At 38.9% G+C, this 23576-nt stretch overlaps 1 non-coding gene across 2 annotated transcripts in view; it reads left to right on the top strand.

The window, feature by feature from the left end:
• The first annotated feature begins 729 nt into the window (after window positions 1–729).
• LOC110307003 (uncharacterized) overlaps window positions 730–23576 on the top strand; it is a 39248-nt gene continuing 16401 nt past the window's right edge. The window contains exons 1-3 of one of the 2 annotated variants that reach the window (XR_015045133.1): window positions 730–927; window positions 2339–2446; window positions 7942–8001. This is a non-coding gene — a transcript (uncharacterized LOC110307003). Of the gene's footprint in view, window positions 928–2338; window positions 2447–7941; window positions 8002–23576 lie in introns of those variants that run through there. The other variant, XR_015045134.1, reaches the window with a different exon arrangement.

Raw genomic sequence — 23576 nt, 5'->3', positions numbered from 1 at the left:
ATATTTGGTTTCAGGAGATATTTGGAAATGTACTCTGTAGTTGGGAAACCAATTTATTATTTTTAACATGCTATTTTTATTGATTATTTGAAAGTCTCACATTAAACACCATGATCACATTCACGTCCCAGTACTCCCATGTCCACCCCCTACCCCCAACCCTCCCTGATTTGTAACCTAAAGAAGAGGGGGAAAAAAAACCTAAGTTCAATTTGTATTGCCTATATACATACTAAAGCATAGTCAAACCCCCAGGTTTGACTCTGTAAAGAAAACCAGAGTCCTTCTCCATCCCTACCCTTGCCAGAAACCATCAATTGTGGAAAGCCATACTTCAGCATACCTAAAATGGCTTTCTGTATAGATTCTTTCTTTTTTTTGGTTCTTTCTTCCTTTCTTGCTCTTTCTTCTTTCTTTCTTCCTTTTTCATCTTTCTTTCTTTCTTTCTTTCTTTCTTTCTTTCTTTCTTTCTTTCTTTCTTTCTTTCTTTCTGGTAGGATTGAAGAAAGAGGTTGTCACAGAAGGCTTCTATGTCTCTCCTTCTCAACTGTGAGTCTGCAGTCATCCATGTCACTGAAAAAGAAGTTTCTGTGCCCTTTATAGTAAACAGCAGCACAGATCATGAATGTCCACATGGTTTCTGGCTACAGCAAGGGCTACATGCATCATAATGGCTTCAGGTGGCAGGTCATGGACATTCACTATGGCCTTCAGTGGTCACATGGGCCATGAGCATCAACATGGCCTTAGGCACAGGGCATGTACATCAACATGGTCTCTAGCATCAACATAGCCCACAGAATCAACATGGCCTCCAGTGTGACCACAGACCATGGACACCTTCATGGCCCTCAGTGGCAGTACAGGTCATGGACATCAACATGGTCTCCAGCAGCAACATGGCCCCTGACATCAGCACAGCTTCAGGTAAGAGAAAGGACACCATGGCTTTTGGTGGTAACATGGACCACAGACACCAACATTGCCTACCGTGGCAGCATGAACTACCAAAATCAACATAGGGGTAGCCAACTTATTAAATGGGGTGGATAGTTATATAGGCTTAAATATTAAAAACAAGATTGGTGTATCAGTATCTATAATGGCTAATAAATACAAGGTAATATACATTTATCCAAGCTCAAAGAGTGGCAGATAATTCAAAAGCAAATAATCAATGAATGAATTAGTAATATAAGGAATGCTAAAATTCTTTAAAAATTGTAATTCTGGAGGCTGAGGAGATGGATCATCAGTTAGGAGCACAAACTACTTTTGCAGAGAACCTGGGTGCACACATCCTGGTACTCACATCACACTCACTTATAAATAACTCTAATTCCAAGAATCTGATGTCTCCTGACCTCTGCATGTGCCTGAATATATGGACACCAGAACACATAGGCACCTGAACATACAGGCACACATACATGCACATAATAAGTAAAGAAAAGGGCTCTTTTAAAAATGTGATTCTCAAGTTTTCTACAAACTGCCTCTTGGTGGCAAAAAAATTTGCAGCTCTATTCTCTACCTGGGAATTTAATTGTGTGTCCTGTTTCTATGTTCATGAGGTAATATGAAGGTAGTATCTAGTTTCAATACAAGTGAATCAAAGACATACTATTATTTTTAATAGTATTGAAGAATGAACTGTATGATAATATCTCTTTTGTATCTGTGCAGTATTTATAAAGAGGGTTAAGCATTTTCTTTAAATGGGATGGTGTTAGTTCAGTTGAATAAACTCATTCTATCATGTACTATGCATTTAACTCCTACTACAGATCAGCAGGGTGTGTGGATTATATGTAGTTTCGTGTTTAACCTTCCCAACAATTTGCTGAGGTGGGCCCCTTTTCCTCATTTCACTTGTAAGAGAATGAGGACCATGAAGGTTTAGGGATGCTCTGTTTTTTCTTGTTCTTGTTGATGCTGCTGCTACCAGAATATCTGAAAGAAAACATGAGTTTATTTTCAGATAATAGTTTAAGATGGTGTCATGAATGACGATACCTTGGCTCTGTCCATGGTGATGGGAGCTTACAGCATTGCCTGTACAGCTTAACAGATAGGGAAGCACAGAACTATGGGCCATGGTCATCCCATAATATAAAATATATTCCCATAATGTATCCCATAATATAAAACATATTTAGTATTTCAAGAAGTCCAGTAGTCTTAACTATCTGAAGCCTTCAAAATCCAAAGTCTCTTCTGGAATTCATTGCAATCTCTTGTTTATGAGTCCCTGTAATATATTTTTGAAAATGTGAAAATGCAGTTGTATATTTCCAACATGCAGAGGCATGAATAAAACCTTCTGTTTCTTAAACAGGCTTAAGAAGATGTGATCAAGCCAAAGCAAGAATGAAAACTAGCAAGGCAAAACCAAACCTTGTAGCTCATGACATCTGGGACTTGTGGTGACATCATCTCAGCACTGGTGAGCTTGGGTGGTCTCACCCCGGCAGCTCTACCACCTACATTACACATGGGCTCTCTTAAGCCATCTTTAACTTAGTGCCCACAGATCTGTTTGGCAGATGTTATGCATCCTGGCATCTCTAAACATCTTGCAATCTCCATCGCAAGTTAGTCTTCACATTCACAGCTTCACACATAGGTCTCTCAGGACTTCTCTTCAGCAAATCCAATCACCTTACATATGTTCTGGCCTTCAGCAATTTTCTAAATCCTTGGCACAAGGCTCCATGAGCCTGTAACTCTTGTGTTCTGCATGCCTGCAAAAAATCAGTACCATATGGTCAATGCCAGGTTCTGCTGCCAGCTCGGGATGTAGCTTGCCCTCCTTGTTCCTGCCTACAGCAGGGTAGGAGGTATGATTGTGAAGCTGAATTTGAAAACATATCTCTAGAAAGTTCTGTTCAAGCAAGGTGTGCTGTAAACTCTTAATTTCTTAGGTACTCTCCTTTCAGCCACTCTCCTTTAAGAGAATTTGTATTTTTAAGCAATATAGCCTTTGATCAGAAAAGAGATTGTAGCTGATTTGTCCATATCTTATCTGTTCCCAACTTTAACTTCATTTAATTCATTTCCTTGCCAAACAGCACATATTTTACAGCTTTCTGTTCTACTTCCTACTCTCCATCATTAAAAAAACAAAACAAAACAAAAAAAAAAACAAAAACAAACCAACTAACTAACCGATCAAACAACCAAGTAAACAGCAGACTAAAAGCAGCACAAACAATGCCACAGCTCCTCCAGCTCGTGTCTCTAGCTGCATATGAATCAGAAAATGGCCTAGTCAGCCATCAGTGGAAAGAGAGGCCCATTGGTCGTGCAAACTTTATATGCCTCAGTACTGGGGAATGACAGGGCCAAGAAGTGGGAGTGGGTGGGGGAGTGTGTGGGGGACTTTTGGGTTAGCATTGGAAATGTAAATGAAATAAATACCCAATTTAAAAAAAAATGCCACAGATCAAATAATAGACAGTCTTGAAATTCCTCCACCAAATGAAATAATCTATTATTTTAAAATCAAGCCTCATTCACAATTTCAGAACATACACAAAAAGATCCAGATTCTTTTCTGGAGAATACAACTGAACTTCATGTAACATAGTTCTTAAGTCTTTGTTTTACATACTCTGATACTTCATAAACCGAGACTTTACTGTCTACATTTCTGTTAGCATTCTGTTTCTGTGTTCTCACAAAAGCTCCCATTTTGCTCTGCTTGTTGTACTCTAGGGATTCCTCATGTCAACCACCTAAGTCTTCCACATTCTAATTCCAATGGCCTATGAGCCACATGTTTAAGATTATTACAATAATTATAGCACTATTTATACCTGTATCCTGTGTGACTCTTCTTTTGACTGAAGGAGTACCCAAAAGATGCGATGGTAGTAGAATTCATTTTTGACTCATGCTTTGAATGACTACAATAAATATGTATCAGGAAGAGCTAGGGCTCTGTCCATGGTTCCAGAAGCTTGCAGCAATGCTTTCTACATCTCCATAGATAACAAGATAGAGGATTCAGACCAGAAGGGCCAGGCTTTAACTCTCAATTCCTGTCCCTCTGGTCCTGTATCTGCCAGCTAGGCAGATGGCTAAAAGGTTCTACAATTTCTGGCGAAGACATATGAAGCCATGAGGTTCATACCTCTTCACTTTCAAACCTGTTATAGCAGGTAACATAGTCAACTGTGTGTGAACCCCACTCACTTCCATTCATAACCTTTTACGTCTTTCCATGGAGTAATGCTGATGTGCCAGGCAGCAAGTTTGATAGTTTTGTGTGCCTTAATTTTATTTAAACTCAAAACAATTTCATGAAGTAAATTTCTCCCCATTTTTAGAGTGTAGTCCCTAGTTCATAAGGGTACTATATTTTACATGACAGTGCTGACTAATCAGTGAAACAGATGGGATCTTTCCACTTGGAACCTGCCCTTGTGGGTGGCACTTCAACTAGTCTATGATTTAGGCACAGTGCACTTTCCAACACCCTGACTCTTTTGCATTCTGCCTTCTTCTACTGTGCAAATGTCTGTCTGGTAACCTTACTATTGTAGCTTGTTTTTAATCATTTAGGACATTTATCGGTCCAGTGTAAGTTTCTTAACAGGTCTTTCTATAACTGAATTATCTTTTACTATTTCAGTCACGACATTGTAAAATGGCAATGACCCTAAATATATAAAACATACCCCGCAATTTTTTTTTTATGCCAAGAACCACGTATTTGCTTTTCTGAGTTTCATGAACTTTAGTTCATTACTTGGATATGCAAGGGTCTTCTCAGTTCACTTCGGCAGTAGTCTCATCTTTTATCACTCAACGAGAGTAAACTCAGAGTAAACTCTACCTGTGCCAAACAGTTTGCTAATTTCCAAAGCCATCGACTTCTTTGTACCTCTGTACTTTGGTGCATAATAGTCTTAGAACCTAGAGGAGGTCTCCACTTTGTTTCTTGCCTGGGAAAATGTTTCCATGTTTTTAAAGTCACAATTCTACTTATAAAATTATAAAGTTACTTCCTGAAATAAAATTGGTCACCCTTTTTTAGTCCCACAGTCCTCTTTCATATCTTGGTAAAGTATAATACATGCTAATGTAATTATATGCCTGTCTATGTTTTTGACAGCTATTAACCACCCAGGCTCTTAAACAATGCCTGCATAGTGTGAACATATTTTATAGGGAACAACTGACCAAATATTCAGTTACTAGACACAGCAAAGTGACACTGTAAAGTACTGGTCAATGAACAAAAAAACAAGTTACTTGTTCATTGAACATTTGCTCTGGACAAATCACTGTGCTTAGTGCTACAATGGAATCCAGAAATAATAAAATAAATCTTGCCCCACATGACAGCTTTGGATTTAATTAAAAAGCTAAGACTACTTTTGAAGAAAGGACACTCATGTCCGGTTTTAATTGTTCATGTTTGTCCCTATTAGGCTACAAACTCTTTGGGGGTGAGTTCCTTTTCTGTTGTTGTTTCTAGCACATAAATAGTCTTCAAGGATGAGTGGGAAGACATAGAGAAATACGACGAATATTCACAATGAAGTCTCTGTTAATATTGGAGATGAGATGAAGATACAGGCCACAAACCACATGAAACTCAAGAAGAAGGAAGACCAAAGCATGGATATTTCAGTCCTTAGAATGGGGAACAAAATACCCATGGAAGGAGTTACAGAGACAAAGCGTGGAACAGAGACTGAAGGAATGACCATCCAGAGATTGCCCCACCTGGGGATCCATCCCATACAGAGTCACCAATCCCAGGCACTATTGTGGATGTCAACAAGTACTTGCTGACAGGAGACTAATATAGCTGTCTCCTGAGAGGTTATGCCAGTGCCTGACAAATACAGAAGTGGATGCTCACAGATATCTATTGGACTGAGCACAGGGTCCCCAATGAAGGAGCTAGAGAAAGTACCCAAGGAGCTGAAGGGGTTTGCAGCCCCATAGGAGGAACAATAATATGAATTAACCAGTACCCCCAAAGATCCCAGGGACTAAACCACCAACCAAAGAGTGCATATGGTGGGACTCATGGCTCTAGCTGCATGTATAGCAGAGGATGGCCTTGTAGGTCATCAATGGGAGGAGAGGCCCTTGGTCCTATGAAGGTTATATGCCCCAGTATAGGAGAATGCTAGGGCTAGGAAGTGGATGTGGGTGAGTTGGTGAGCAGGGGAAGGGGGGAGAGGATAGGGGGTTTGGGGAGGGGAAACTAGGAAAGGGGATAACATTTGAAATGTAAATAAAGAAAATATCTAATTAAAAAAAAAGATTTGTGTCACTGAAGACACAAGGTGGATTTGATGAAATTAAGAAAGTGGTATGCTCATGTTGAGGATATGAAAACAACATGGGAAATGTGCTAGTCAATTAACTCCTATCTCATACATACTGTCAAGAAAACATGTCAAACTTAATGTGTTATGAGAACAGACATTGATTCTCAGTCTTTCACCTACTGATTCGGGGTTAGCCAATTTCAGTCTGCACATAGCCCGAGGTGTGGTTGACTCTAGACTGTGGTTGGGTTCAGCTCTTTTCTACATATCCCCACCATTGTTGGTGGTGTCTTGTGGAAAGATTAAGTGGATTTGGTGTGTTATGGGGTCAGGTACTGAACAATTTTGATGAAGAGAAGGGGCTGTGGTGTATTGATTGATCATCATCTGCACACCAGATATGTGCCTGGTACCTGGGGATGTCAGAAGAGAGCACTGGTCTCTCTGGGACTTGTACAAGGATGACTGTGAGTTGCCATGTAGGTACTAGGCACTGAACTCAGCTCCTGTGCGGGAGCACCAAGAGCTCTTAACCACCAAGTAATTGTTATAGCCCAGCCCCTGCCCTCAGCTTATTCCTAAATTCACACTTACAAAACACAGTTTCACTATGTAGTTCAGGACTGATTGTTTCATCACTTTAATGGTTTCATTAGGAAGTGCCTTCTGTTATCCGACCAGTTTTTATTTCATTCTCATGGTTGTTGAAAAAAATAACCACTGTATCTCAGTTCATCATGTACCCCAGTGACTAAGGCCAGGAGTGAGGGAGTCCTATTATAATGTAATCTCTTGGTTTGCCTGCCTGTCTGTCTGTTCGACTGTCTGTCTGATGTGTGTGAGCATGTGCATGTGTGTGTTTGCAAATGTGATGTGTGTGCAGAGGTCAGGGATTGATCTCCTGGTGTCTTTCTCAATTGTGTCTCCACCTTAAAAGTTTGAGACACAGTCTCGTCACTGAATCTGGCACTTGCAGTTTTTGTTGGCTTGGGCAGCCAGAGAATTCCAAGGATCCACTTCTCTCAAGTCTAGGTTACAGACATGCATAACCCCAATTGGCTTTTTACATGGCTGGTCAGGATCTGAATTCAAGTCGTCATGCATATACAGGAATCATTTCACCTACCTAGCCATTAGCCCTACCCTCTATGATGATATTTTAACACATATCATGTTGTCTAAGTTTGCTTCATAATTCCCTGTCTAGAATTATCAAATCCTGTACCCAGAATGACAATAGATATGGAATTATCATGATTTGCTTTGACTAATCACTTGGTGATGGAACAGGTAGCAAAGATGAAGCCCTGGTTGCTACAATCCAGAAGGAAATTGTCAATGCCTAGCCTAATGATTTTTGTGTTACAGCAAGACCTCCAATCCAAACCCAAAGGCAGACCAACTATTCAGAATTAGCGCTTTTTTTTTTTTTTTGGACACTTTGGGGAATATTTTGTTTTCATATAGGGTCATCCTGCTCATAATATTTGACTAACTTTTCAAGTTTGCTCATAAAGAGAATTAATATTTGACTATCTCTTATATGACAAGCAATATTCTGGACAGTTTACACATGAGACCTTCTTTATCCTTCACAAAAAGCTGATGAAGTGATAGTATTTCTAAATCCATTTTTTTCTTGTTGCAGAACAAAAGTCCAGACCTAATTTACTTGATGAAGATCACAAAGCAATTTTGCCACTCTCCAGTGGCCAAGTACATTCTTCTACAATTTTATGAAATAAAATAAAAATATATTATGTCTCTAGTTGGATCTGCATGCTTGAGCCTTTTCAAGGTATTTTATAAAGATAGCTTGCTTCAATCTCAATGCCCAGATCTCATTTTTGGCTTCCAGGGGCTCACAGGCAATATGAAAAGCAATAATCTTCAAATTGAACAAATAAAGACCTGAAGTGATAAATTACCTGGAAGCAGACTCCAGGGGCATAGCTCTTCTGTTTGACAACTCACATGTAATAATGGCAGTGCCTAATTATTTTTAAAATACTTTGGTGGAAGAAGAGAGTCGTCATGTGGTTATTAAAGGACTCTTCTTCTTTTCTTTTTTTTTTTTTTGAAACAAGTGTTATGAAAGACAAAGTCAACAAAATTATCCAGTTTTCCTCCAGAAGTTATTTATTCCCCGTTCACTTCAGAGTTTTGTCTTTGTGTTTTTAACCTCTGCCTCAGCGTGTTCTCAGAACTGATATTGACCAAACCATGGCTGCTGAGATGTGAAATTAGGTGATTTAAAGATTCACTTCTGATTCCCAAGATATGCTTGAGGGCATCCTGTGATGTGCTTTAGGGCATAAAATGACCTCAAGCTGAGGCTAACAGAGGAAAAAAAATCTCCACAGTAAAATAAATATTGCAGAAGGTTTAGTGGCTAGAGAATGGTATTCTTATTTTTCTTCTACATCTATCTTTTCCACACAATCTAGTCACAAGGCAGAAAAGTTCCCTATATCTACTGTTGACTTGTCATACAATGGAAGGGGCTCGAGTTGTTCAACATGTTCTCATCAGTTCAAAGATTGAATTCACTTTATTATTTCCTTCTAAACAATTTTGGATCCAATGTGGGGAGCAGAAAATAAACATCAAACCTTTGGAGAGTTTTGTTTCATCCAGATTTAATTTGTTCATGGTAATGAGCGGAAAAGGAGATGGTTAGACCTTGATTGTCTACTCTGAAAGAATCAAAGATTGGTGTAGAAAACAAGATAATCTTACTGGGGCTGTGATTGATATGTCATTTGCATAATCAGGAGTGAAGTATGGTCTTGGAATATAGTCTTCCAAATTACTTTTATCTGTGCTTCGAGAAAACAATGAAACGCTGACTCAATACTTCCTGAACGTGTTCCTTTCTATCCCTTGGCAGAGCTTCTATAAGCAGAACGATCAGAAGGAGGGGAGGAAAGTAGGCAGAAAGAGAAGCAAGGAATCTGGGTGCATTTCCAAGCTGAATAATCAGCTTCCTCCTCCGAAAGGGAATTGGCAAGGCTGTATGGAAGGATCCATGATTCTTCCCTCTGATTGTGGCAGCAGTATGTAAGCTGGCAAGAGGGCCCTGCAGATACTATGGATGGACATAATCATCCCTCAAAGGCTCCCATTTAATTCACTGTAATTTAAGATTACACAGCCCTACTTGCTCTGCATACGTCTTCTTGTGGAGTAAGTCTATAACGTTGCTTGAGAACCTAACAATCTTCGGTCTGAATGCTGTGTTAACATGGAATGTTTTATAGTTTGCGATACACTTGGGGATTTGTAAGCTTGGCTTGGGAAAAAAGCCTGTCTTCCCTCTTGGAAAAACTTGGTGCCAAGCCTGGTAGCTCATACCCTGTGCATTCTCTTTGCCTACCTTCTTGCTTCTTGTTATAAGTAACACACACACACACACACACAAGAGGGGGAGAGAGAGAGAGAGAGAGAGAGAGAGAGAGAGAGAGAGAGAGAGAGAGAGAGAGAGAGTTTACTCATTTGTGTTGTTCTAGATGGAGAGCTAAGATTTAATAAGGATGTCTTGGCTGTCTCCCTAACACCCTACATGCTTTTCAACAGAGGAGGAGATTATTTGAACTCTTTTAGAAGAACTGTGATCATCCACTTGCTGATTTTACACATACGGAAGTAGAGCATAAAAGGTTTTAATGCGTTAACTCCCAAATCACACAGCTAATGCCAGAGACTGAGCTATGGTGGCTGTTATACTGAAGTCCATGTCTTTTCCCTGGTAGGACACTTTTGCCTCTCAAGTCTACATAAAGGGGGAAAAAGCCCAGTAGTGAGAAATAAAGGGGAATAAGATGTCTTCAAGTAGAATGTTGACAGATATGCAGAAATCATGCAACCATTACTGAATTAAGAATACCATTAAGTAGTAAATATTTGATTTCTGGGATTGCTTTACCCCTCACACTTTTCTTATTTTAGTGTGGTGGTGTGTATATTGATGTGGATGTCTGCATTTGTATATATAGATGCAAATGTGAGTGCATGCATAGAAAGGCTAGAGCTTGACATTAGGGATCTTTAGCATTCACTCTCTGTTTGTCTACAGACAAACCCTCTCACTGAACCATGGAGCACACTGCTTGTTTAGGCTGGTTACCAGTGAAGTCCAGTCATCCTCTTACCTCTTCCTACCCAGTGCTGAGATTAAGCTACCATCCATTGCTTTTTGTTTGGGTGTTAGGCACCTAACCTAAGGTCCAGGTCCTTGTGCAGCAAGCACTTTAAAGACTGAGCAATCTTCAGAGTCACCCATCCTTTTGTTGTTTTGTCAAATTATTCGAAGCAAGCATTTACTACTTTTACAATTAGTAGGGAGAAGAAATTGCTGGCCATGGTGGCTTGACTGTGATTCTAGTGCTTGTCATCAGCCGAGGCAGGAATATAGGGAGCTCAAGGCCAGTCTGGGTTAAAAAGATTGTGTCTCAGAAAACTATAAAAATGGAATAATGAGGAGGAAAGGAGAAAATGATGGAGGAAGGAAGGAAAGAAAGAAAAAAGGAAGGAAGGAAAATTTCTAGAGCCATATAATGCCATGGGCTGGTACTTGGGAGGTAGTTTGGCAAATTAACTCAAAGCTTTTCTTCTTTCAGAACTGACACTGCTGTGGTAGTGAATTCGGGTCTCAAAATGGCCAGGATCACATGGTCACCTTGTAATTTTTTTCCTTGGTACTTTCATTTTGACCAGATATCACCTCTATCACGTACCCACAATAAGCTATCCTAGTGAATAAAATAATATAAAGTATTTACAGAGCTTTGGACAAAAGGACAGTGAGCAGAGGGCACTGTATTAAGTTGTAAGCCACCATACAGCCAGATATTGTTTATAGCCCACAAGGCTTAAAACATAGTACTAAAAAGTCAGGAAGGAAAAAAGAAATGATTGTAATGTCTGTCATGTGTAGCCACAGAGCTTGGCATGTCATTTTCATTCTATGGCAATGGCATAGAAAGAATTGTTTTCTATACAGATCAGCCTTTGCTTTTCTAATGGTAGACATGAAGCCACATCTAATCTTAACATTGTAAACCTATGCCACAAGATGAGCATACACATGACTTCTTGAAGTTTAGGAAACAGAATTTTGTTTGTTGTATTCAACACCTTATATTTATTGTTTTATGTATATTATTACATGGCATTTTTAAGAACGGGAGAGAAGGTTTAGTGGTTAAGAGCACTTAATGCTCTTCAAGAGAATCCAGGTTCAGTTTCTAACACCCACCTTTGGCAGCTCACAAATTTCTATAACTCCAGTTACAGGAATCTAATACTGTCTTTAGTCTCTTTGAGTTCTACACACCAGTGGCTCACACACCCACATACAGACCCAGATACACACAGATAAACACATATATATGTAAATGTAAAATGTACACAACTTCATTTAATCCATGAGCCTAGAAAATGGCATGTTTAATTGTCATCTGTGCTCTGAATGGAAGGAACAAGATGCCAAGGATGTGCACAATGTTAATGTGTCTTTCTTGGAGTGGAGCTGGGAAGACAAGTTTCACCTGAGACTTGTCATCTTTATGGACACTCCCAGCCACAGATTCATGGGGAAGAGGGATCACCCGGAGCAGAAGCAGTTCTCCCAGGGCTCTGACCTGTAAAGGGTCAGAGGAACAATGGTTCAGACATGGCCCAGTGCATATGAAATTCAAGACGTTTTATCCCAATAGCAACATAAGCAAAGTGTGTGTTTAATCTGAGGAAGGAAATGTGCCTTTGGGCCTCAAAGAAAGTGAAGTAGAATAGAAAATATGGAAAACAATCATTACAGTAATATCAGTGAACTATGATAGAGGCCTCCAGCAAAGCAATTGCTGTAAGGATGAGGTAAACAAAACAAAACAAAAAACAGTGAGAGGCATAAGATACATCCAGAAGATAAAAAGAAATTCTGCTCTCAGCTTCTCTAGTAATCTCTTTTCTCATGATGAAGGCAATAAACTCTGAAACAGAGAGCTAGAAAACCAGACAAGCCATTGGGTGTGCCCCATCTCATCATGTGGAGTTTTCTTGGGCTGATTTCCTTACGTAGCTCAGGCTGTCTCAGATTGTCTCAATCTTTCAGAGTCGCTTGACGGAATTATAGGTCTGGACCACCATTCATGGCCAACAGGAGATTATTTATTTGTTCATTCATTTTACCCTCTCTCTGAGTGGAGTGGGTGTGGGATGGCTGTGTGTTGGTATGTTATGTTTGTGCATACAGGTGCATGCAGCATGGTATCTGTGTATAGGCCACAAGGCAGCCTTTGATTTTGGTTCTTGTTCTCCATCTTGTTTGAGATAGAGTCTCTTGTTGTTGGTCAATGTGTATGCCAGGATACCTGGCCCATGAGCTTTTAGGTATCTCCTTGTCTCTGCCTCCTATCTTTCTGTAGGAATGCGGAGATAACAAATATATGACCATATTGGCTATAAATGGATCCTGGGGATCCAAATTCAGAGTTTCACGCTTGCATGACAAGCATGCTATTCACTTCTCTCGGCCATCCATTTCCAACCCCAAGTGACTTTGAAAATACTTATTTTATTTTCAGTTATGTGTACGTGTCTGGGTATGTGTCCTTTCTGGTGTCTCCATCACCTGGAGCTGCTGTTACAGAAAGTTGTGAGCTTTCTGGTGAGGGTGCTGGGAGTTAAACTCAGGTCCTCCACAAGAACAATATGAGCTTTAAAAAAGAGCTGCTGGGCCATCTCCCCAGTCCCACATTGCCAAGAGGAAACTTTCTGTCTGGGTTGTGGGAAGAGATGGGATTATTGATGGTGAGATTTAGTTTTCCTGGCTTTGAAGATAGGCAGGAATGTGCTACAAATCTCACTTGCTCGGACAGAAATATCAAAGCTCCAGCAGACTCCAGCATAATTACCAAGAAGCTATGATTTTTGTTCCAGAGATGTTATGGTTGTGAATATTTCATACGAATCGAGCCCTACAACATGTGGCAGCTGTGACTCTCTTCTTTCATATAACAGAACACTTTTGAAGCCTGTTTATCTTTTGTCACCACTTTTTACTGGCAAATAATTGTCCACGGTGTGGATATGCTCTGTTCTCCTCATTCACTGCTGAACATTGTTGTTCCTACTTTTTGGCTATTGTGAACGTTATGAATATAATATGTTGCTCTAAGCATTGACATCCATATTGTGTGAACATTTCCTAGGCTACGTACCTGGGAATGGAATTTCTGGCTCATGTGGTATGCCTTCATTTAAGGTCTTGGGCTGATATGGTTTTCCAATATGGCAGCATTATTTTACATTCCCACCATTAATGTGTAAGACTCTAATTACTGCATGTCCTCATTTATGTTATTGGTCAACAAAACTTTTCCTTCCTCTACTTTCTCCTCCTTGTCTTCTGTTTTTTGTTTGTTTGTTTGTTTGTTTGTTTGCTTTTTGTTTTTTTCCAGAGTGGGTGTAATGTGACATCTCATTGAGATTTTGATTTTGATTTTCAAGACTGTAATGTTAAAACAAGTTTTGTGTGTTTGTTGATATTTTTGGTAACTGTATTGGACAACTATTCAGGTCCTTAGCCCACTTTTAAACTGGATTCTCTGTTCGTCTTTACTGTTTAGTTGAATGTGGTTCTTTCTCATATTTCCTAGACATTTTTTATCACATGCATGTTGGCTAATCTTGGTGGTCATCTTGACACAAACGGAAGGAGGGAAGTAGGATTGAAAACCTTCTTATATTAGATCGGCCTGTGGACATAGCAGTGGGACATTTTCTTGATTGCTAATTGATGTAGGGAGGGCCCAGCCCACTGTAGACTAAGTGGACTTGAGCAGGAGGACCTAGACTTTATTAAAATGCTAGCTGAAAAGAGCAGTAAGCAGAATTCCACTGTGGTTTCTACTTCAAGTTCCTGCTTAGCGGGAATTCCTATGCCACTTGAGTTCCTGTCCCATTTGAGTTTTTATCATGGCTCCGCCTCAAGGATGGGACATGTAATATGATACAAGCCCGCCCCTCTCCAAGTTGTTTTTGGTCATGGTGCTTTATCACCCTACCAGAAAGCAAACTGGAACAACATATTTGATTTGAAAACATATCCTAACATATAAACCACTTTATAGATGGTTCCTTTTGTAGCACAAATGTTTTTAGTTTTGATAAAGACTAACACATCAAATATATGACTCATGCTTTAGTTTGACAGGTGTGGATGGTTAATCACTACCCATGTTTACTGAGCATACTCCTGTCATCTTTAAAAGAATATCATAGTATAATAAAAACTTATTTTAGATTACCTGTATTATACCTATGCTTTTATTTATTATTTACCCCCTATTACCCTCAGTTCTCTAGTACAATGTGGACTAAATTTTTATATGTACTGTGCCTGCAACTAGTTCTTCCAGGAACCATTTGTCAGAGGGCTTCCTCTTCTTCAAGTTTTGCTGCCTTGACACTCACCAACTGAAAAACCAGTCATCCCTACATGTAAAATTTTATTTCTATCTTTTAGTTCTGTTGCATTTATCTATTTTTAGATATATTTATTATTTACTCCCTATTACCTGCAGACATCTGGTACACTGTGCTGATACACCATCTCAATTACTGTAGCTCTTTGTTAGGCTTCAGATATGCGTAATTCCTCCAACTTCCAAATTTAGAACGGTATACTCTAGCTTCTTGTTGTCAAGCTGGTATCTTCCTCTGTGTATCTGTGTAAATTTGGGTTTGAATTTGTATAGGAAAGGCCAACTTGTATTTTGGTAAAATATGAAAGAAATCTATAGATTAATTTAAGACAAATCTTAGCAATATTAAACCATCTAGCCTGTGAATGTGTTAAGTTTATTCTAATGTGTTTTAGAATGCATCTGCTTTTAGAATTTGAACAGGGAAATAAAAGAGTGAGAACCATAGAGTAGAATGTCTTTTTCTAGATCTCCAATAAAGTAACTTATTCCTTCTTTCCTAAGAACAAGTGAGAGGAGGATAGAGAAAAGAGGGTTGGAAAGGGAACTGGGAGTATGGTTCTCACAGTTTTCTTCTCCAGGAGCAGAGGGTCCTATTAGATAACATGGTTGGAGGAGACGGATATGCATCATGGTTTACATCGAATACACATAGGAGAGCATTACAGAGAAGCAGGATGAGATAACCTGGATATATTTAATATAATACACCAATGAAATATGTTGTAGTGTATACATTAAGATGTTCTAGGGGTCAAAAGCACAGGTAGAGGCATTATCCTCATTAATAATAACAAAACAGCATCCATTCTCACTGTAGAGGGGAATATTGTATGTCAGTGCACATCCCGTGTGATTGCTGTTAGGAAATGGTTGGCAAGGCTTCCATTTTCTCCGTGAAGTAGGAGGATAACTTCATTTTAACTAAGAGCCGGGTCATGGAAAGTAGAGATGGAATTGGCCATTTCTATTTATGAATTGGGGAGTTCTTCATCAGAAGAGACCACACAGTGTTGATTGGTGGGACTAAGAACTGTACTGATGTGTAGCTTGTGGATGTTACTGAGGGAGAGGTGAGTGATGTCATATATCCTAAATATAGAGAGTCAGGGAAATAAACCTGATGGTAGGAAGGACTGTATTTCAGCTAATTTCCTTTGCAATTCTTTCTTCTATCCAAGAAGTGGCCATAGTCGGTCACAGTGCCCTCCATTTGGAATGGAGGCATTTGAGAAATACCTGATGGTTTCCAGCCAGTGAAACAGCCAACTGCTGTCTTAATTTTCCCACAAGGCTAGATCGTGTTTCCAGTTCTGTTCTGCTACAAAAAGCCAACGGTGATTTCCTCTCCCAGCTGCCTCGTGTTGACAGCCTGAAGTATTTTCTTACAGTCATCTGACTGCTAATACCATTCAGAATAAGCTCCAGACAGGAATGTGTGCCATCAAATTAGACAAGGTCATTGCACTAATCCTGAACTGTGATGAGAGTGGAGCAAGATGCAACTGGCAAGGCTGATTTTTGTCATGTGGCATGCAAGGGCATGTGGCAAGGGGTCCCAACTTAGCTTAAAATAAGAACCTCTAAGGTCTGGTTATTACAAGATGAGTGAGGAGGAAAGGGTGTGCACCATGAATTATCATAGGCTTAATTGTGTTCAGGAATAAGCTCACAAGCTTTCCTATAAAGGATTTCTGAATATTGTAGATGCCCCCACTTAAGTGTGTGTGTGTGTGAGAGTGTGTGTGAGTGTGTATGAGTGTGTGTGTGTATGAGTGTGTGTGTGTGTGTGTGTGTAGTGTAGTGCATCTCAGTAACTTCACATTCACATTGTAAGTCATGTTGAAGAGGGAACACTTGGAACACGGTCTGTGTGGAAGAAAACATGAGAGCTAAAAGGATAAGCTAAAGAAAGGAGCAGGCATCACTCATCAAAATGTCAAGCTGCTAACCTCCAGATAATGCCCATTTGGTAGATGAACAAATTGATGCTGGGTGAAGTACTAAGTGTGTTCTCTTGAGTGAATTTTAAAGAAAATGAGGACTGTGTCTTAGTGTGTTTTCAGGAAATATGATCGGTAATGGGGCACAAAATTAATTTTGGTGCAAACTCCGAATGTACTTTAATATTAATTTCCCATGCTTTTAAATATCAAATATTTCAAACTCATATTGGATTATCAGGATAACAGACATTTAACTGAGTAATGGACTCAAGTTAAATGGTGGAAGCATGACTGGTTGGTCCTAGTGTAATGCCTCTACTTGAGCTACTTCTTACAGAGCCCTTTATATGCATCTTATCAGCTAAACTGTCCTTGCTGGCACTGTTATTTACAGAAGCTAGTCTAGAGATCTCTATTTAGGGAACAAGAAGATGGGTAGAACACCAAGGTTTAGGTTTCTAGAGTCTGCTGCTCAGCTCTGCTCCATTGTACCACTTAACTTACTCTTTTCTTATACTGTCCCCATGCCTCAGTTACTCTGGATGAAATTAGAATGGCTGATAAGACTAGTCTCATTGGCGTTTAAAGACGAAATGATATATAACATGGAAGACTTGGAAAATGATGCTCAATTTATAAGAAATAATAATAATAAAAGTATATAAGAAATATAATAGAAAGTGCTCTCATGGGTCTGTTACTGGGGTAGATGATAACGGCTGTTTGAAAGAGCAATGTCCTCTTTGGGTTCAAATACTTGAATACCTAGTTTGAGGTTAGTGGCACTATTTGGAGAGGTTATGTGACCTTTAGGAACTTTGCTGGAGGAAGTAAGTTGAGAGTTTACAACCTACTGTGCTTCCAATTTGCTCTTTCTGTTTGGTGCTTTCTGTTAAAGATGTGATCTTTTAGCTTCCCCACCCAACTGCCTGCTGCCAGCCTCCCTTGCCATTTTGAACTCTATGAACTCTATCTCTGAAACCATAAGCCAAAGTAAATTCTTTCTTCTACTTTATATCTCACTTGGGAACACTATTGGCAAGAAAAGAAAAGAGCCGCAGGCAGCTGCTGCTGTAGTGGGGAAATATTTTAAAAATCATCATGTCCAAAAAAAAAAAAAAAAAAAAAGTCCTAGACAAAAGATGGCACTCTATGTAATTTCAATAAATTTAAATCTAGAAAGAAATAAAATTGATCTAGATCCACACAATCTCTTGTGAAGAGACTTTTTCTTATTGTTAGATTTTAATTTTTGTTTGTGTGTCACACGTGTTGGTTGTCTCTGTGTTAGTATGTTCATAATAAGTGTAGACTCCCTCAGAGGTAAGAGAAAGGTGCTGACTTCCCTGCAATTGGAGTTATAGGAGATAGTAAGCTAGCCCATAGTCCTTTGCAAGAGCAGTCAGCTCTCAACCACTGATCCTTCTCTCTATCCCCAAGGAAGACTTTGGACAGGGATGGTTTTACAAATGTATCAGGTCCTAAGAAATCATACACTTTAATATATGTGGTTTATTATACTTTATGTCTTGAAATGTTTTTTAACATCCCAGATTACTTTTTGATATATTACCTTTCTTAGTATCCATTATCAATTCTTTTTCTTTAAGGACATTTTGGATATAACTGTGTACCATATTGTTACAAAAAGCTGTGACAAAGCTTTGCTTTTGCATGTGTGGCTGCCCACTCCTCATTCTACTCCATAAACATGTTGCTACTGTGATACACTGCACTGAATATGTACATGGATTTGGAAAGAATACATTGTTGTGGCATTGAGTCTCTCACACCATGACTATGGCCTGCCTTCATTTATTTAGTTTGTTTTTAGTGCTTTTTAAGTGCTTTGCAGTTGACTCTTGTTGATTGAGGTTATAACACACAGGACAGTAGATCAGAAGAATGGCTTGCCTGGCTAAGACATGAACTATTCGAAGGGCTGCATCTGACATTCAGGAGACCTACCAAAATTAGCAATTTACTCCCAGGAATCTTAGCTCAGGGAAATCCATTTTTTTTGCCCCGAGTTCTTCATATTGTCCCTTTGCTTTGTTGTAAGGTGAATTTTAAAAATTAGTTTGTTACCTTAACACAGTTTGGCAAGCTGAGCCTCTCTGTGATTGTGAGCATCTGAGCCTGGTGGGAAGACATGAAGAGGAGCCTGGGTACAGTGAAGGAGAACAGCCAATGGAATGTGGGCACTTTGGAGAAGCTCAAGCTCAGTGTCTCAGAATTTTCTGACCTTCAGCATTCACATCTTAGGGGTGATATGTGTAGAAGAGGAATTATTTAGGATTCACCTCAAGAAGTCAAACTTAGCTTGGAGATGTCAAGAATATATTTATTGCTATAGTATCTATTGAACACTAAGAAAATATTTTTAGTTAAAAACTAAAATAAAAAATATATACAGTGAGAAAATAGTTTTAAGAGGTTTTGAATGGAAAAGAAGGATTGAAGTTTCAGGAAGACTATACAAAAATTAATAGAAAACATGGATGGCCTTGGATAAAGCAAGTTCTAACTATAGTAATAGAAGGAACCAATACAATTATAAAAATAGACCCATGTTATGTAGGAAATGCCTGCATTTCTTGTCCCATAGAGGAAAAAGAGAGAATAGAAGTAGGAATTTTTGCTTTGAAAATTACAGATGTCATTCTCATGCAAGGTAAAGGAAATATCACATCAAATCCCATGTACTCTTAGATAAAATTCCTTTGAAAACTGGGACTCAGCTTAAAGTAGTTCTCATGTGGAATGTTAGTACTGTAAGAAAAAGTGACTATTTTTTTTTTAAGTTAAGCATTTGGCTATTGTAGAATATTATAAGAATTTATGTGTTAACAAATTATAAAAAAGAAAAAAGAAAAAAGGAAGGGATAAATATAATTATTCTGGGGCCTGTTCTGCTAGAGTTAAGTAAACATGAAAAAAAAGTATAAAGAGTTTAAATTGTAGTTTGCAATCACATAATGTTGCTATCCCATGAACTAAAGTAAGTTTGACCCCAGGTTCCAATACCACAGAGTGGTGGTCGATTTCCTGTGTTATTTTTGGGACTCCTCTACCACAGGTATCATATGAGGAATCTACAGCCAAGAAGATTTTTGTGGGATAAGTTTCAATCTGGTTTCTACCAACAAGTCCAATATTCCCTAAAGTCCTGGGGCCTGCTACTATTTACATGGAACTCTTGGGGCTTATGAATATTAGCTAAGGTTCATTTAAATCTAGCCTCAACCTGCCCAAACATTAAGCTATCCCCATCTTCTCTTTATCACCACATCAAGTTAAAACTTTTGCTTTAGACCCTTCCTGAACAGCACACAAGTTACTGTCCAAAGGAAGTGGATGGCTGTGACTTCCCGATAATAGATAGACATGTGCTATGTAATTCTTCAAAAAGGAGCCTCACTATCAATCATTGTGCATGAGGAAACAAATGGGACAGAATAATAGTTGTTATCTTTGAAATGTCTAAGATGTTATGCTATTTCAACTCGTGATGATTAATATTGCTATCTTGACAGAATCACCTTAGAAACAAGCCTCTTAGGCATGCTTGTGAATGGACTATGTTCATTGATGTGGAAGTTCATTGATGTGGTTCTTCACTAAACAAAAAGGAAAAGGTAAAGTGAACATAAACATTCATAGTTCTCTGCTTCCTGACTGGGAACACAATGTTACCAGCTCCTCAAGCTTCTGCCTCCATGATTTCTTGACATGGTGGACTACGCACCTTTTAACTATGACATTGTCTTTAAATATATGACTTGGTCCTCATATTGGCCTATATGTGACTTTCAAGTTGCTTTCCAAAGAACTCTCTAAAGGCAGTTTATAAATGTATCATTTCAAAGCCAAAGACTTCATGTGACTATGTCATTTATCTACTAGCACTCACTAAATCTAAATACCTTTTAGGAAATTCCACTGGCCTGATGCATAACATCTTGTCAAGACACCTCTATCTGCAACATCATCTTCACCTCCTTAGCAAGTAGGATAAACATATAAAAGAGGAGCTCATTTGCTAGTATTTATTGAAATATAAAATGAAAATTCTGCTCTGGGGTTAATGCAAGGGCTTTGAATCAGAGAATTTAGATTTGTAATGAGATAAAAACATAATAAGTTTGTAGAAACATAATATACTTATCTATTATGCAGTCTTATATAGTTAAACTACATAAAACTAATATCAGACCAAAGCAATGAATGTTAACCGATATAATGTGAGTAGGTGTGTTGATGCTGTGACCAGGCAGGACCTGGTAAAACAAGTATGTTTTATCAAATCTTTAGTCAGATACCCCAAGTGAAGTGGGGGCTGGAATATCAAGCACATGTGATCAGATATGATTTCAAGTATCTCTTTCATAAAGTGGAGTGCACTCTTAGTTTTCTCAGTTTAGAGAAAAAGAGTAAGATTCTATGATGTGATATGTCCACAAACACATTTTGCTGACAAATTATTATGCAATTGTTTATGACACTGTGTCTATCTCGCATGGTGCCACATAACATGTCATAAATCATGTCTCTCGAATTGTAAATATAAACTTTCTTTTCCTCAAATATCATCTGATTGTTGTAACTGGCAGTCCAATGATGGCCATTTTACAGTGGACAAGACCGGAATATGGTAATTGTTCAATTCATGAGGCTGGATATCTCAGCAGTCCCAATACAGTACTTAGGCTTAAAGAGAGCTGCTGGTCTAAAGATGCTGGCTATAAGATCATCAGAGGGTTACAAAACCAACGGCAGCAGCAGAATTGATTTTGACTGCAAGAGTGAGGAAAGCAGGAAAAAAGCAGTTTCTTTTCATTTATTTTATTTTATTTTAGTTTAGTTTAGTTTAGTTATTTTTTGACATTGGCAAGAATTCCCGGCACTTATGGTTATTCTTCCCATTTCAATTAATCTGATCCAAATATCTCTCGTGGGGATGCCAGATGTCTTCACTTATAGTTCATTCCTGATCTAGTCAGTTTGACAACCAGGATTCACCATCATCTTGGGGCCAAATGAATAAGTTGGAAGAGTTGAGCTTGGATGACTTCCAAGCTATAGGGTGGCTCTTGCTTGCCTGGTACCTGGCTCTGAATGATCAAGTAAGAGAATATTTACTTCCCTCAGATGGATGGACTGGGCAGAGATCTGGTTCTAGGTAAATTGGTTAGTTTAGATGTCAAGACACGAATGATCACATCTGAGCCTTTCATTGTCTCTAATACCTGAGTAGTTCCTGGAAAGCCAGTCTATCCATTTTTTCAAAAAGATGTCAAAATATTCTATGCAAAAAATTAAATGTGAGTTGGAATGGCTCAGGGGTTAAGAGCACTGACTGCTCTTCCAGAGGTCCTGAGTTCAAGTCCCAAAAACCACATGGTCGCTCACAATCATCTGTAATGGGATCTGATGCCCTCTTCTGGTGTGTCTGAAGACAGCTACAGTGTAATCATATGAAAGAAAGAAAGAAAGAAAGAAAGAAAGAAAGAAAGAAAGAAAGAAAGAAAGAAAGAAAGAAAGAAAAAAAGAAAGAAAGAAAGAAGAAAAGAAAGAAAGAAAGAAAGAAAGAAAGAGGGAGGGAGGGAGGGAGGGAGGGAGGAAGGAAGGAAGGAAGGAAGGAAGGAAGGAAGGAAGGAAGGAAGGAAGGAAAGAAGACATCTTTAAAAAATTAAATGTATTCATTACAATAGCATGATGAAAAAATTACAGAAAGCTAGAGGTTACCAGGAGATGCATGCCACTCGAAACATGTTCATCTCCTCTTCGGTGGTGTTTTGCAGTCTTTGCTTACATCCCGGGCAATCCATGCATAAGGCTGTGAAAAGACACAGTAAAGGCTGGTGGCCTGGAGGGGATCAAAGAACTGATACCATCATCACAAATCAACAACTGGCATGCACCTTTTATAGTGATCTACATGTCTGGATTCTCAGTTTCTCCCTGGTTATTCTCCTGGATCCAGTGCAATGAGGATTCTGATCTAGCAGTATCTAGATTTGAATATCAGACCCATTTGTGAGTCTCAGAAAGAAATTTTGCCATACTTTCACCAGACCACTACTATCTTTACACTGATAACCCACCTTTTCAACATTTTATTTTTAGTGAGTTTGGCACCATTGATTTGATGTGCCTGCTTCAAGTTCATGACTTTCTACTTATGTTTCAGACTCAACTATGAGCTGTCAGGAACCTTATTTCACACAGTTCTTCTACCACATCTTTAGCCCTTATATTTACAAGCTTGTTTTGGTTTCTGTGCTTCTCTACTCTTTTTAAGCCATTCTTCTCTCATATTAGGTTTTACAAATCCTCTGAGGCCCAGCGTAATTCCTGTTTTCAGTTCTAAACACACATCAGTGTGTGTGTGTGTGTGTGTGTGTGTGTGTATGAATGTTGATTTGCTTTCTTGTCACCAGTAAAAATGAGGAAAAAATAAACTTCTCTCTACCATTCTGCATTTCTACTTGAGATGGATTGCATTAAAAAGAACAGATGATGAGGAGAAAGACAGACTGGAGTTCTTATGGATGTATGGGAGGTATAGGGAAAATGCATAAAGCTCAAAGAGGTGGCTTCAAGTTCAGGTTCAAATGCCATCTTCAACAGAGCCAAAGAAATGAAGATGTTGGGGGAAGTGAAGATGGAGAATGCCTTAGTTATTTATTCTATTGCTGTGATGGAACACCATGACCAAGGAAACTTATAAAATGAAACATTAAATGGAGGGCTTGCTTATAGTTCCAGAGGATATGTCTATGTCCATGATCATCATGGCAGCAGGCAGCCAGGCATGGTGCTGGAGCAGTGGCTGACAGCTTATGAAC

This window comes from Mus caroli, unplaced genomic scaffold (genome assembly GCF_978045245.1).
Source record: "Mus caroli unplaced genomic scaffold, Mus_caroli_1 scaffold_14, whole genome shotgun sequence".
Lineage (NCBI taxonomy): Eukaryota > Metazoa > Chordata > Mammalia > Rodentia > Muridae > Mus > Mus caroli.
This window is presented reverse-complemented; position numbering and strand designations above follow the sequence as displayed.